The sequence below is a fragment of the Mytilus galloprovincialis genome, chromosome 1, assembly GCF_965363235.1.
Source record: "Mytilus galloprovincialis chromosome 1, xbMytGall1.hap1.1, whole genome shotgun sequence".
NCBI lineage: Eukaryota > Metazoa > Mollusca > Bivalvia > Mytilida > Mytilidae > Mytilus > Mytilus galloprovincialis.
This window is the reverse complement of record NC_134838.1, coordinates 32,518,207-32,532,484: the sequence shown is the minus strand read 5'-3', so window position 1 is coordinate 32,532,484 and position 14,278 is coordinate 32,518,207. Positions and strand designations below refer to the sequence as shown.

The window sequence follows — 14,278 nt, the reverse complement described above, 5'->3', positions numbered from 1 at the left end:
CCAAACCAAAACCACAAGTACACGCACTAATTAAAGTTAATAAATTGGTCTATCTTTTAACACTTCTAAAAATAATAATCTAAAAGTAAATTTTGATACTTTTAAAATTGTTAGATAAAAAAAAACTTGACTTAGTATGAAAATGATTCAAACGCAATAGAAAAAAGTCACTAAAAATATGGTCCCTCCAGTATGGTCCAGGACAGCTTACATACACATCATTTCTAAAATTGAGAATGGAAACAGGAAATATGTCAAAGAGACAATGACCCAATTGCAACCAAAGAGAAAAAAAGTTAGACCAATGCCACCTGGTTCTTCAAAGCAGCAAGAAAATCCAGTACCAAGGTCAACCATCCTTCAGAATATTAAGCTAGAAGCCAAATGTAAGAAGGCCAGTTTAAATCTTTTAACAAGTACATGTTTTTATCAAAATATTTTTCAGGCACAATTAAGTAGAACAAATTTCTTAAAGACTGTTCTATGTGTAATGAGCAGTGCTTCCAGGCAGTAACCCTATCCTTCTCAAAATTTTCTGGATCACAATCCTACCCCACAACAAATTATATTGACCTAGTAAGTTAGATTATAAAGCCTACTTTTTCCTGTTGGTTGTTGTCAAATGTCAAACTGCTGCCTACATGTGCCATAAACAAATAAAATTCTGTTATTACTCTCATTCAATAGTCATGCATAAACTGTCAAATGAAGGATGAATAATGATCCTAAATGGCCACACATTTTATTTCTATTAACAATGTAAATAACTTCAATGAAAAATTCATTGATTTTAACACAAATAACTATATTTTTGTTGTTTAACCATCAAATCTAATAAATAATCCATTTGTTGTATAAATATAGATTTATATGCAGGAAAAATATCCTTCTGATATGTATACATTAAGGGTAAATATTAGCCTCATAAGGGCATGTATGCTATTGGTATTTTTTTTGTACAAAAATTTTCTTCTTTGCTAGAAAAAAAAATGAAAATGACTGTTTAAGGAAGCTGGCTTGTCATGTTTTGGATTTTTTGACAGATTTTCAGAATCCTCTGGTTTTATCCATTTGAATGCCTGGAAAAAATTTGCCCAGTGACCCCCATTTTTCTTTTTATAAATCTTTTACATGTATAATGGTAAGCAATCTGTAAAAGTCTTATAAAATTTTAATTACTTTTTAACAGTTTTTGAGAACTTCAACTTGTCAATGATAAAGCTATGAAAAGTCAAGAGAGAATATTTTCCCGCCAAAATGTCAATGGCATATATCTCGAAAACAAGCACGGCGACCTATATATTTTTTTTGCTCTTTGGATTCCTTTAATAACCCACTATCCATATATACTAGTGTTTTGAAAAGTTAATTACTTTGAAACTGAGAAGCGAACTCCCTTAATTATATTGTTCAAATAAATATTAAGTGGTCAACTGAGACTGGCTTAATAAATTTGTCCCTGTGCCATCTTATTTCCATCATCATTCTTATCCTCTTTTCTTTGATTGTGACATTACTGAATAAGACAATCTGTCCTTACCTAGAGCACAGATAACTTGCAAAGAAAGGAAAAGAATTGTCTTTAACTTCCAGAGCACATGAGACCACCCCTTATGTGTAGTTGAGTTAATGTCAATGTGGTTCACTCTTATGTATTTATGTGTAGTTGAGTTCTTGTCAATGTGGTTCACTCTTATGTATTTATGTGCTATCTTCCTCCTCTTTTGTAACAATGTTTGTACCTCAACCTCAATTTTATTCAAGTTTCATCTCACCCCGCTTTTTTTTTGAATCATCAAACACTTACAGACGTAATATAACTTCTCTCTCTTAGCATACTTATAATTAAATGACATAGTTATCACTAAATTACATGTACATACTAATGATATTATAAGCATGCAGAGCAGACAGTTCACTACCTTCATTGATGTAATATGTTTCGAAGCCTGTGCCAAGGAAATTATATTTTTATCCTACGACAAGTATATTACTTTCATATGTACAATATTACTATTTCACAAGTCATGTACAACATATACTATTTCATATGACCAAAATTGTTAACATTGTAATCAATCTCAATAGTTTCTTTATTCAGATATGAATAAAAAAATACATTAATATTTTATTTGACTTTTTTGCTAGTGAAAGGTTTGACAGTGATATATTAGTTAAACTCATGGCTAGTGACATTTAGATCAATAAAAATGACTGTATACATTTAACATGATCATCGTAGTAAACAAATTATATCCATTGATAATTACGACTTACCACTTATCTGTAGATAAATCTTTATTTCATTCTCTGATTTCTATCTGTGTCCCATAGAAATATTCCAATAGTTCATCTACAATCACAGAATCACAATTATATTACTCCAAGTATATCGATGAAAATGAAACAATTAATTATCAAACTAATTCCTAAAGCTCCAAATGAAAAATGTCAAAAATTTGTTAATTTCCAACTAAAACGCAAATATTACGGAGACTGATTATTTTTTCCGAGCAACAAATTGTTAGTCCAGATGAATAACACAACTGACTATAACGATGTCCTAGTCATCAATAATCAAGTCTGTGTGTATGCCATCAACCTCAGCAGCAACACAGAGCATGCCTATACACTGTATTACTCACTCATCTGATGAATATTAAATTTTCGTCCTATACAAACTGACAAGATATCGTTAGAAAATTTTTACTTTTTTTTTTCAGTAAAAATATAAACTGAAAAGATATAAACAAGTTGTAATGAGATGAGAAAATAATCGTAATTTATTTTTAGCTCTGTAGCTTTATCAATTAGATCGGGGAAGGATAATTATGTTAATAGAAACAACATCTTTTTTAATCAATATATATATAAAATTTAAGATGAATTTTAATAAAATGAAGGTTTAGAAGAGATAATCAATAACAAACAACAGGTTTTTATGAGAATTTAAAGGCTGATTAAACTACTTGTATTCTGTATTAGTGTGTTACATTCTTCAGGAATGAATTGATCCAGTAATTTGCTTGTTCCATGTTGAAAATAGGTTGCATCGTGTTACATAATCTCAAGACATTACTCTATTATTAAATTTATTTCTGGGGGGTAACAACAGGAAATACTATTTTATAAACAACAAAAACTATTTATGTAACAAATCAAGCAATTTCTTTTTAATTTATTTTCTGACTTTATCTCTTTTTTTTTAAAGAAATTGCATTTACCATTAGTAATAAAGAAAGATAATAATTATCAATCAAATCAAAATTTAGATAAACAGATTGTTCCATGATATTAAGGATTTGTATAGTAAGATCCTACTATGATATAAAAAGATTGTTCCATGATATTAAGGATTTGTATAGTAAGATCCTACTATGATATAAAAAGATTGTTCCATGATATTAAGGATTTGTATAGTAAGATCCTACTATGATATAAAAAGATTGTTCCATGATATTAAGGATTTGTATAGTAAGATCCTACTATGATATAAAAAGATTGTTCCATGATATTAAGGATTTGTATAGTAAGATCCTACTATGATATAAAAAGATTGTTCCATGATATTAAGGATTTGTATGGTAAGATCCTACTATGATATAAAAAGATTGTTCCATGATATTAAGGATTTGTATGGTAAGATCCTACTATGATATAAAAAGATTGTTCCATGATATTAAGGATTTGTATGGTAAGATCCTACTATGATATAAAAAGATTGTTCCATGATATTAAGGATTTGTATGGTAAGATCCTACTATGATATAAAAAGATTGGTCCATGATATTAAGGATTTGTATGGTAAAATCCTACTATGATATAAAAAGATTGGTCCATGATATTAAGGATTTGTATAGTAAGATCCTACTATGATATAAAAAGATTGGTCCATGATATTAAGGATTTGTATGGTAAGATCCTACTATGATATAAAAAGATTGGTCCATGATATTAAGGATTTGTATGGTAAGATCCTACTATGATATAAAAAGATTGTTCCATGATATTAAGGATTTGTATAGTAAGATCCTACTATGATATAAAAAGATTGTTCCATGATATTAAGGATTTGTATGGTAAGATCCTACTATGATATAAAAAGATTGTTCCATGATATTAAGGATTTGTATGGTAAGATCCTACTATGATATAAAAAGATTGTTCCATGATATTAAGGATTTGTATGGTAAGATCCTACTATGATATAAACAGATTGTTCCATGATATTAAGGATTTGTATGGTAAGATCCTACTATGATATAAACAGATTGTTCCATGATATTAAGGATTTGTATGGTAAGATCCTACTATGATATAAACAGATTGTTCCATGATATTAAGGATTTGTATAGTAAGATCCTACTATGATATAAACAGATTGTTCCATGATATTAAGGATTTGTATGGTAAGATCCTACTATGATATAAAAAGATTGTTCCATGATATTAAGGATTTGTATGGTAAGATCCTACTATGATATAAAAAGATTGTTCCATGATATTAAGGATTTGTATGGTAAGATCCTACTATGATATAAAAAGATTGTTCCATGATATTAAGGATTTGTATGGTAAGATCCTACTATGATATAAACAGATTGTTCCATGATATTAAGGATTTGTATGGTAAGATCCTACTATGATATAAACAGATTATTCCATGATATTAAGGATTTGTATGGTAAGATCCTACTATGATATAAACAGATTGGTCCATGATATTAAGGATTTGTATGGTAAGATCCTACTATGATATAAAAAGATTGGTCCATGATATTAAGGATTTGTATGGTAAGATCCTACTACGATATAAAAAGATTGTTCCATGATATTAAGGATTTGTATGGTAAGATCCTACTATGATAAAACAGATTGTTCCATGATATTAAGGATTTGTATAGTAAGATCCTACTATGATATAAAAAGATTGTTCCATGATATTAAGGATTTGTATGGTAAGATCCTACTATGATATAAAAAGATTGTTCCATGATATTAAGGATTTGTATGGTAAGATCCTACTATGATATAAACAGATTGTTCCATGATATTAAGGATTTGTATAGTAAGATCCTACTATGATATAAAAAGATTGGTCCATGATATTAAGGATTTGTATGGTAAGATCCTACTATGATATAAAAAGATTGTTCCATGATATTAAGGATTTGTATGGTAAGATCCTACTATGATATAAACAGATTGTTCCATGATATTAAGGATTTGTATGGTTAGATCCTACTATGATATAAAAAGATTGTTCCATGATATTAAGGATTTGTATGGTAAGATCTTACTATGACATAAAAAGATTGTTCCATGATATTAAGGATTTGTATAGTAAGATCCTACTATGATATAAAAAGATTGGTCCATGATATTAAGGATTTGTATGGTAAGATCCTACTATGATATAAAAAGATTGGTCCATGATATTAAGGATTTGTATGGTAAGATCCTACTATGATATAAAAAGATTGTTCCATGATATTAAGGATTTGTATAGTAAGATCCTACTATGATATAAAAAGATTGTTCCATGATATTAAGGATTTGTATGGTAAGATCCTACTATGATATAAAAAGATTGTTCCATGATATTAAGGATTTGTATGGTAAGATCTTACTATGATATAAAAAGATTGTTCCATGATATTAAGGATTTGTATGGTAAGATCCTACTATGATATAAAAAGATTGTTCCATGATATTAAGGATTTGTATAGTAAGATCCTACTATGATATAAACAGATTGTTCCATGATATTAAGGATTGGTATAGTAAGATCTTACTATGATATAAACAGATTGTTCCATGATATTAAGGATTTGTATAGTAAGATCCTACTATGATATAAAAAGATTGTTCCATGATATTAAGGATTTGTATAGTAAGATCCTACTATGATATAAAAAGATTGGTCCATGATATTAAGGATTTGTATAGTAAGATCCTACTATGATATAAAAAGATTGTTCCATGATATTAAGGATTTGTATGGTAAGATCCTACTATGATATAAACAGATTGTTCCATGATATTAAGGATTTGTATGGTAAGATCCTACTATGATATAAACAGATTGTTCCATGATATTAAGGATTTGTATAGTAAGATCCTACTATGATATAAAAAGATTGTTCCATGATATTAAGGATTTGTATAGTAAGATCCTACTATGATATAAAAAGATTGTTCCATGATATTAAGGATTTGTATAGTAAGATCCTACTATGATATAAAAAGATTGTTCCATGATATTAAGGATTTGTATAGTAAGATCCTACTATGATATAAAAAGATTGTTCCATGATATTAAGGATTTGTATGGTAAGATCCTACTATGATATAAAAAGATTGTTCCATGATATTAAGGATTTGTATGGTAAGATCCTACTATGATATAAAAAGATTGGTCCATGATATTAAGGATTTGTATGGTAAGATCCTACTATGATATAAAAAGATTGGTCCATGATATTAAGGATTTGTATGGTAAGATCCTACTATGATATAAAAAGATTGGTCCATGATATTAAGGATTTGTATGGTAAGATCCTACTATGATATAAAAAGATTGTTCCATGATATTAAGGATTTGTATAGTAAGATCCTACTATGATATAAAAAGATTGTTCCATGATATTAAGGATTTGTATGGTAAGATCCTACTATGATATAAAAAGATTGGTCCATGATATTAAGGATTTGTAAGATCCTACTATGATATAAAAAGATTGGTCCATGATATTAAGGATTTGTATGGTAAGATCCTACTATGATATAAAAAGATTGGTCCATGATATTAAGGATTTGTATGGTAAGATCCTACTATGATATAAAAAGATTGTTCCATGATATTAAGGATTTGTATAGTAAGATCCTACTATGATATAAAAAGATTGGTCCATGATATTAAGGATTTGTATAGTAAGATCCTACTATGATATAAAAAGATTGTTCCATGATATTAAGGATTTGTATGGTAAGATCCTACTATGATATAAACAGATTGTTCCATGATATTAAGGATTTGTATGGTAAGATCCTACTATGATATAAAAAGATTGTTCCATGATATTAAGGATTTGTATAGTAAGATCCTACTATGATATAAACAGATTGTTCCATGATATTAAGGATTGGTATAGTAAGATCTTACTATGATATAAAAAGATTGTTCCATGATATTAAGGATTTGTATGGTAAGATCCTACTATGATATAAAAAGATTGTTCCATGATATTAAGGATTTGTATAGTAAGATCCTACTATGATATAAAAAGATTGGTCCATGATATTAAGGATTTGTATAGTAAGATCCTACTATGATATAAAAAGATTGTTCCATGATATTAAGGATTTGTATGGTAAGATCCTACTATGATATAAACAGATTGTTCCATGATATTAAGGATTTGTATGGTAAGATCCTACTATGATATAAAAAGATTGTTCCATGATATTAAGGATTTGTATGGTAAGATCCTACTATGATATAAACAGATTGTTCCATGATATTAAGGATTTGTATAGTAAGATCCTACTATGATATAAAAAGATTGTTCCATGATATTAAGGATTTGTATAGTAAGATCCTACTATGATATAAAAAGATTGTTCCATGATATTAAGGATTTGTATAGTAAGATCCTACTATGATATGGATCTAAAATCATCATTATGAAGAACAGAATTATATGATTCATTCAAATGCATTTAATATTAATATGTATTTAAAATTAAAATGTATTTAGCATTAAAATGAATTAAAATTCAAATCTATTTTATTATTTTTTCTGATTATTTTCTTTCTTCCTTTCATATCAAACAATAACTGTAATGAAAGTCAGTCAGCAATAAATGTGTTTGGCTATAAAACATTATATAGTTTTCTGATTCCAGCATGTTGTATGCACATGTCTAGAGATACCTACTTTACAGGAAACACATACTTATCTGCCTTATATCTCTTATCTTTTGTCTGCATTGTAATTACAATCATTTTTGTTTAATTAGATAAGTACAGAAGCCAGGAAGAAGATCATTTTCTGCATGACTGCATTTAAAAATGCACAAAACTGCAAAACCAGGTGTCATGTTTCAAATACAATTAGGAAAATAAATGAACCTTGATAAGGGGTTACCTTTAACTGACATGTTTTTCAATAGCATTTACTTAACAAACCTTAACTTTATTTTTCTTTCAATTCTTTAAAAGAAACATTTCAAATAAAGTTAAAAGTCAAACACATAATTGAAAAAGCTTTCATTTTTTACTGATATTATTCTTATACCTGGGCAGCAAATCAGCATGATACATAGTTTCTTTATATCTGATACAATTGCCAACTGAGATGCATTGTTATATTTATCGAATCAAACATGATAAGACCCTTAGGAGAATGTTTCTCCCTTCAAAATGAATGTAACATTACAGAACCCATCAGCATGTAACTCAAAATAAAACTTTTTCCAATTTAGTGTTATTGATAAACATGATAAATTTGCCAAAATCTTTATGACTGTAGATTATATTCTGACAACTTTAATTTCTTTAAAATAGAAACAACGACCCCTTGTGTGGTGCATTTATCCATAACAAAAACCCTTATACCACATTTTTTGCACCTTGGGTTCAGTGTTAGATCAAGAAATGTTCGTGAAGGGAGGGGGGCACTGACTGTCACCTGCCCCCAGCCTACATCTGCCTCTGGGGTATAGCAAAAGAGGCAGCACAAGTTTGAAGTTAATTATTTTCATTACTCTACTTTAAATTATGGACTTTGTATTTATTTTTTGAAATAGTTCAAATCTTCACTCTGATTAATCCTGTCAAAATTGATAATGTCAGGGCACGTCATGACAATTAAAATTGATAACCCTATTGGAATGACAGGTGCCAGCCCTACCTAAAATCTGAAACAGATGGAGTCCTGCACCTAACTTAATTATAACCTCTAGTTGATTAATGAATGGAGACAGGGAAACCAGTGCCTAATCAGTCATGGTTCAATGGTTGGTTACCAGACTGACCATCAAGTCAATACACTAGGGAACAATCTAACCAGATCTATTGTTACAGGACTAAATAATTAATCAACAGTTCCACCAAGGGCATGTTCCAACTAGCTCCTAACATATATATGCAGTCAATGACTTTATAGAGAAAATAATCAGTTTAATTTTTTTCTCATTACTGTACAATATATATAGATTCTACCACTACATCAAGTGCGATACAATATTTCTCCATTCGATACAGTTAAATTTTCAATTTTAAAACAAGAGGCAAAGTATTTTCCTAGCATTTTGACTATTCTTAATTTAACTGGTGAGAGCGGAGAAATATTGTTTTGTAGATATTTGTTGGTAGAATCTGTTTCTTTAAAGATATTAAGACAATATGCAGACAACCTTAATCCTTCTTTTCCAATTATCTGCAACAAGATATGTTCTTTCAGACATAGTTCACTTTTTTCATGATGACACAATAAGAAATTCAGAAAAAAGCAAGTCACAATTTTGACTTCACAAGTTTTAAATTTTTACCAATGAGGAACTGAGATCAATCGAACCACACTTTGATCGGAAAACAATAATAAAAAAAAAATTGTAGAAAGATATTTAATCATCTGAGAATTAGAGAAATAATAATATAGATAACTATTATTTACAGTGCTTAGTCAATACAATTAAAAATGTGAAATCCCCATCGATAAATTATTATTTGTAAATTGAAAGGCTCAGATAATCGGTCATGGTTTTTTTTGCACTGATTGCATGTTCAATTTAACTAAAGCTAAAGACAGAAATTATAGGTCTGAAATCGCTTCAAAACTTAGACACGAACGTCTTGGTGAGAATATTTTTCTCAGAATTCTGAAGTTATTTAAATATATATGATCTATATCTAGACTGCTATATTCATAGAATGTTGTATTCTATCGAGTTGAAGAGGAGGTCATTGAGTCTCAAATCCTTTTTTTTTAAGGACAGCTTCTAATTTTGAAGAAGATCACCTCAGTGCAAGTAAACAGGAAGATGGAGGAAGGCATTGAGTCTGAAATCCTCTTTTTTATAGGACAGCTTCTAATTTTTGAAGTAGATCACCACAGTGCAAGTAAACAGGAAGATGTCATCTGAAACATTATGCTATAAAATTATATCTTTTAATTGATATAAGTGTTAATTTTGAAAGAAATATTACACTGTTTTACAGTGTCCACTTTGAATAAGTACCACTAACTATGGAATTAAAAAGAAAAAAAATTGGTACACTTTTTTAAATCAAGTCATTTAACAAAATGTTTTTATTTAAAAATATATCAAAATTTATTAAATTGTTAAGAATGAAGCCAGTACTTTTGTTTGTTTGAAATGGTTGCAATTATTGACCTTATTCGGAATCCTCAAACCCCAAAATTTGAAAATGCATGTAGAAGTACAAAACTGACATAAAAGAAATAGATCAAAATTCAGCTAAGGTCAAGTTTGTCTGTAAGGGAGTTAGATATTAAACTTTTCCAAAGTTCCTTGACAAATATTTTTTAAACACTGAGTTAACATTTATTATCTATTTTTTTTCTATTTAAGGAAACAACTGAATAATTTGCTACTTTTGAGTGTCCCCTTGGTAATATTCTCCCTTTTTAGAAATTCTTCATTGATAATTGATGATAATGACTAATACTAATGTCAGACAAGAATCTTACTACGTAGATATTTTAAAATTCACAAAATACTGAAATGAACAGTTTATTGACTTGGTTTTTTTAATCAGCATCTATTTTTTTGCCCTTCATCTACCTGAGAGCGTGAGTCAGATATATTTCTTGATCATATTCACTCAGCCTTTAACCTTTCGTAGGAAATTGATTTTTATTCAGACATTCTATTCTAAAACATCCAAGCTTCCTGCAGCTCTATAAACAATATGTACTTTATTGCTTCATGATCGATATTGGAAAATATTATTCCTGGACAACACTCGTGGTATCCAAAGCTGTCATTTGTAGCTTGATGTTTAATGAATTAGTATTTTGCTGTTGTTAATGAGTTCTATAGCATAAGAGTGGTTGTCAGTCAGACAAGGATAAGTATTTTTGGATTATGGACCCATAACAATCAACGTGAGCACCTTTTGATAAAACCCAGGACTTGACATTGTCCTTTCTCACCTAACTTTTAATCCTACATGGACCTTTAAAAAATGTAATTAAATTTTGTTTATTAGATAGACCATTATGATATTGTTACAGAGTCAATATTGATTGTGAGATGTCAATTTGGATAACTATTGATTCTTAACATAAAGATACAATGCTTTACCATGGAGAATTCTTCAATAACTAAATAGGACAGAACATGGATGATAATTTTTTGGCGAAAACACTGATAAATTTTTTTCAGATATAAATATCTAGCTAAAAATATAAAAGAAATACTGCTGATAGAACAAGAACAGACACACATAAGCTAAGGCAAATGCCCAGAATTTCTATGTCCCCAGTCATGTGTGGCATGGGGACAAAAATAATCACAAAAGCTCAACATCATATATGCTACCATTTCAGCCACTTTGAGAAATCAGCCAAAATCTTATAGATTAAAAGTAAGATGTAATTTTGACAGTGTTTTTCCTATACAAAGACAATCAGAACTGATCTGGCAGGCAATTATTACCCCCAACAATATTGTAGGAATAACAAAAAATCAAATGGTAGAATTTATACTCCGAGTGCAATTATATAAAACAATCTTAGCTCCATATCTGCTAGGAAATAATCAACTGTCATTTTTATGATTTGCTTATCCTTAAAATCAAAATAGCTATAATAGACCAATTTTGAATTGTGTTTTTCTGTAAGTTATTAAGGTTACAAAAACCCAGAAGATGACCCAGAAAAAGCTTTAGTGTTGACAAACTAAACAAACAGTACATTTCAGCTATATCTATCACCTTAGATTTAAGTGTGTTTAATTTACATTAAAACAGCATTTTAATGGTTTGCTAAAATGTTGTCAGTAAATTTTATTCGTAAAAGTAGCTTGGTCAGCCAAAGAGTATAGCTAATGTATACTTAATTTACACAGAGTACAAGTATATATGATCAAACAAATTTCAGCTCAAAATATAACAAAGGCAGATGGACCTCTTATAATAATTGCATATTTAAAAGATTTCAATTTCAACAATATCAAGAATCAAATTATTCATCTTAAATTGTAAAATTATATTTAAAGCCAAAATAAAAGCTGTATGCCCACGGAAAAGAATAAAAGCCTATTGACATTTACGTTTGTAAAAATCTCTACAGTTAAGTTGCTGCATGCGGAAAATTATTCAAATGAACATCCTGTTCACAAAGCGGAAATTGTATTGTGTCAATATTCAACAAGTTTGAATGTTAAACGAAGCCAATTATAGCAACTGTAGCCTGAAGATTCTAAATACGTTTTGAGTTCACACTGACTCCAATGTAAATCACATCAATTTTCTGCATGTAAAGACCATTAAATACTACTGATGCAGAAAAATAGCAATTGAGGATACTATACTGCCTTTTTACTGGTCATACAATCTCAATAAAATGATAATACAATTAGGGTCTTGATACTTCTCCAGGGTAAAACAATCTGACCAGAAACCAACACTAACTTTCTTCTAGGATGAGTCATGTCATTATTAAAAGTCTGGCACTTTTCTGATTCTGCATTGGCAAGAGTTACATATAATCAAACACTTAAAACTGTCATATAATTTTGGATTTGTTTTTTTATCACTATTGATTAAATAATGGAAAAAAACATATTCAAAAATTGCCTTATAAATACCCTTACAGGCATAGATAACAGTAGCGAATTTGGCTTATCTTTTTTTTTTTGGTTGAAATTTATGATTTTCAATAACCTTTAACTTCCTAATTGATTTGACCTTTCAACTATCTTGATTCAAGTACCACTGATGAGTCTTGATATGTGTCTGTCATACTTAACATGCTTAATAAGCCTCTAATCTTTAATGAGTTTCTATAATTTGTTTATACAACAAACCCTCCACACTTCCACCATATAATTTGTGTCAGCTTTTACTTCTATGATATGAAAAACAGCAAAAAAAGATAAAATGAACTTAGAAGTCTTTTAGATTTTCTGTGTTAGGTTGCTGTCTCAATGAGTATATATCCCATTTCTCATGTAATCATATTCATATTCAACTGTTCAGGGTTCTTATTCAAGTTGTTTTTAAATCTTCAGAGTAACAGTAACAGCATATACTTAATGTTTCCAATTAGCCTGTCAGAAATTATTATGCCCGCGTCACACTGTCCCGATTTTTATATACGATGGACACCCGAATGCTGAAATTGTAAGTTCGTACGAAGTTGGTCCCGATCTCGTTAAAATACCAAAAAGTGACCGAAGCAAGTACGATGAATAACGAAGTCTATACGATGGTGCCGAAATTGTATACGATAGCAAAAGATGGACATACGAAGGATAACCGAAGACGGGTATTTAAGCTTCATATCTCAGCCGTAGCCTACACGATGGATCACGAAGGCTACACGATGGATTACGGAGGCTACACGATGGATTACGATGATTACGCGATGGCCATACGATGTCTAAAAAATACGAACAGAATTTCGACAACATATCGTTTCTGTACAAGTCTGCCGTGCATGGCGGGTAATCGATCTTTTTGTCTAATTCTTATAAAACTTGGTTTATTATCCCCTCGCCTACTACATGTAAGTTGCGTGTAGATAAAATTGATAAACTATTTTTTTAGAAATCAACCAAAACATTTAGTAAAAATAGTTTATGTATCAAATACTAGTATGCATATTCAATTTACCATTTTCTGCATGTGTCATATACAAATATAGTGTTCATATTTGTCCTCAATATGTTACATACGAGGGTATGCCACGCTCGGCATTGCCTTGTTTGAACTGTAAAATGTGTGCACTAGTCTGAATAATCACCCATAATTATGCCCATGTTTACTGATCTATAAGAGGGACGAATGATACCAAAAGGGACAGTCAAACTCATAAATCTAAAACAAACTGACAACGCCATGGCTAAAAATGAAAAAGACAAACAGAAAAACAATAGTACACATGACACAACATAGAAAACTAAAGAATAAACAACACGAACCCCAACAAAAACTAGGGGTGATCTCAGGTGCTCCGGAAGGGTAAGCAGATCCTGCTCCACATGTGGCACCCGTCGTGTTGCTTATGTGATTACAAATCCGGTA

The 14,278-nt window shown here is 29.7% G+C and overlaps 1 protein-coding gene across 5 annotated transcripts in view; it reads right to left on the bottom strand.

The window, feature by feature from the left end:
* Positions 1-14,278, bottom strand: part of LOC143071692 (neuroglian-like) — a 121,830-nt gene that overhangs the window by 85,553 nt on the left and 21,999 nt on the right. For 4 of the 5 annotated variants that reach the window (XM_076246178.1, XM_076246212.1, XM_076246218.1 and 1 more), the window contains one exon: positions 2,278-2,353. The gene's annotated coding sequence lies outside the window, so the exon portion shown is untranslated. Of the gene's footprint in view, positions 1-2,277; positions 2,707-14,278 lie in introns of those variants that run through there. The other variant, XM_076246186.1, reaches the window with a different exon arrangement.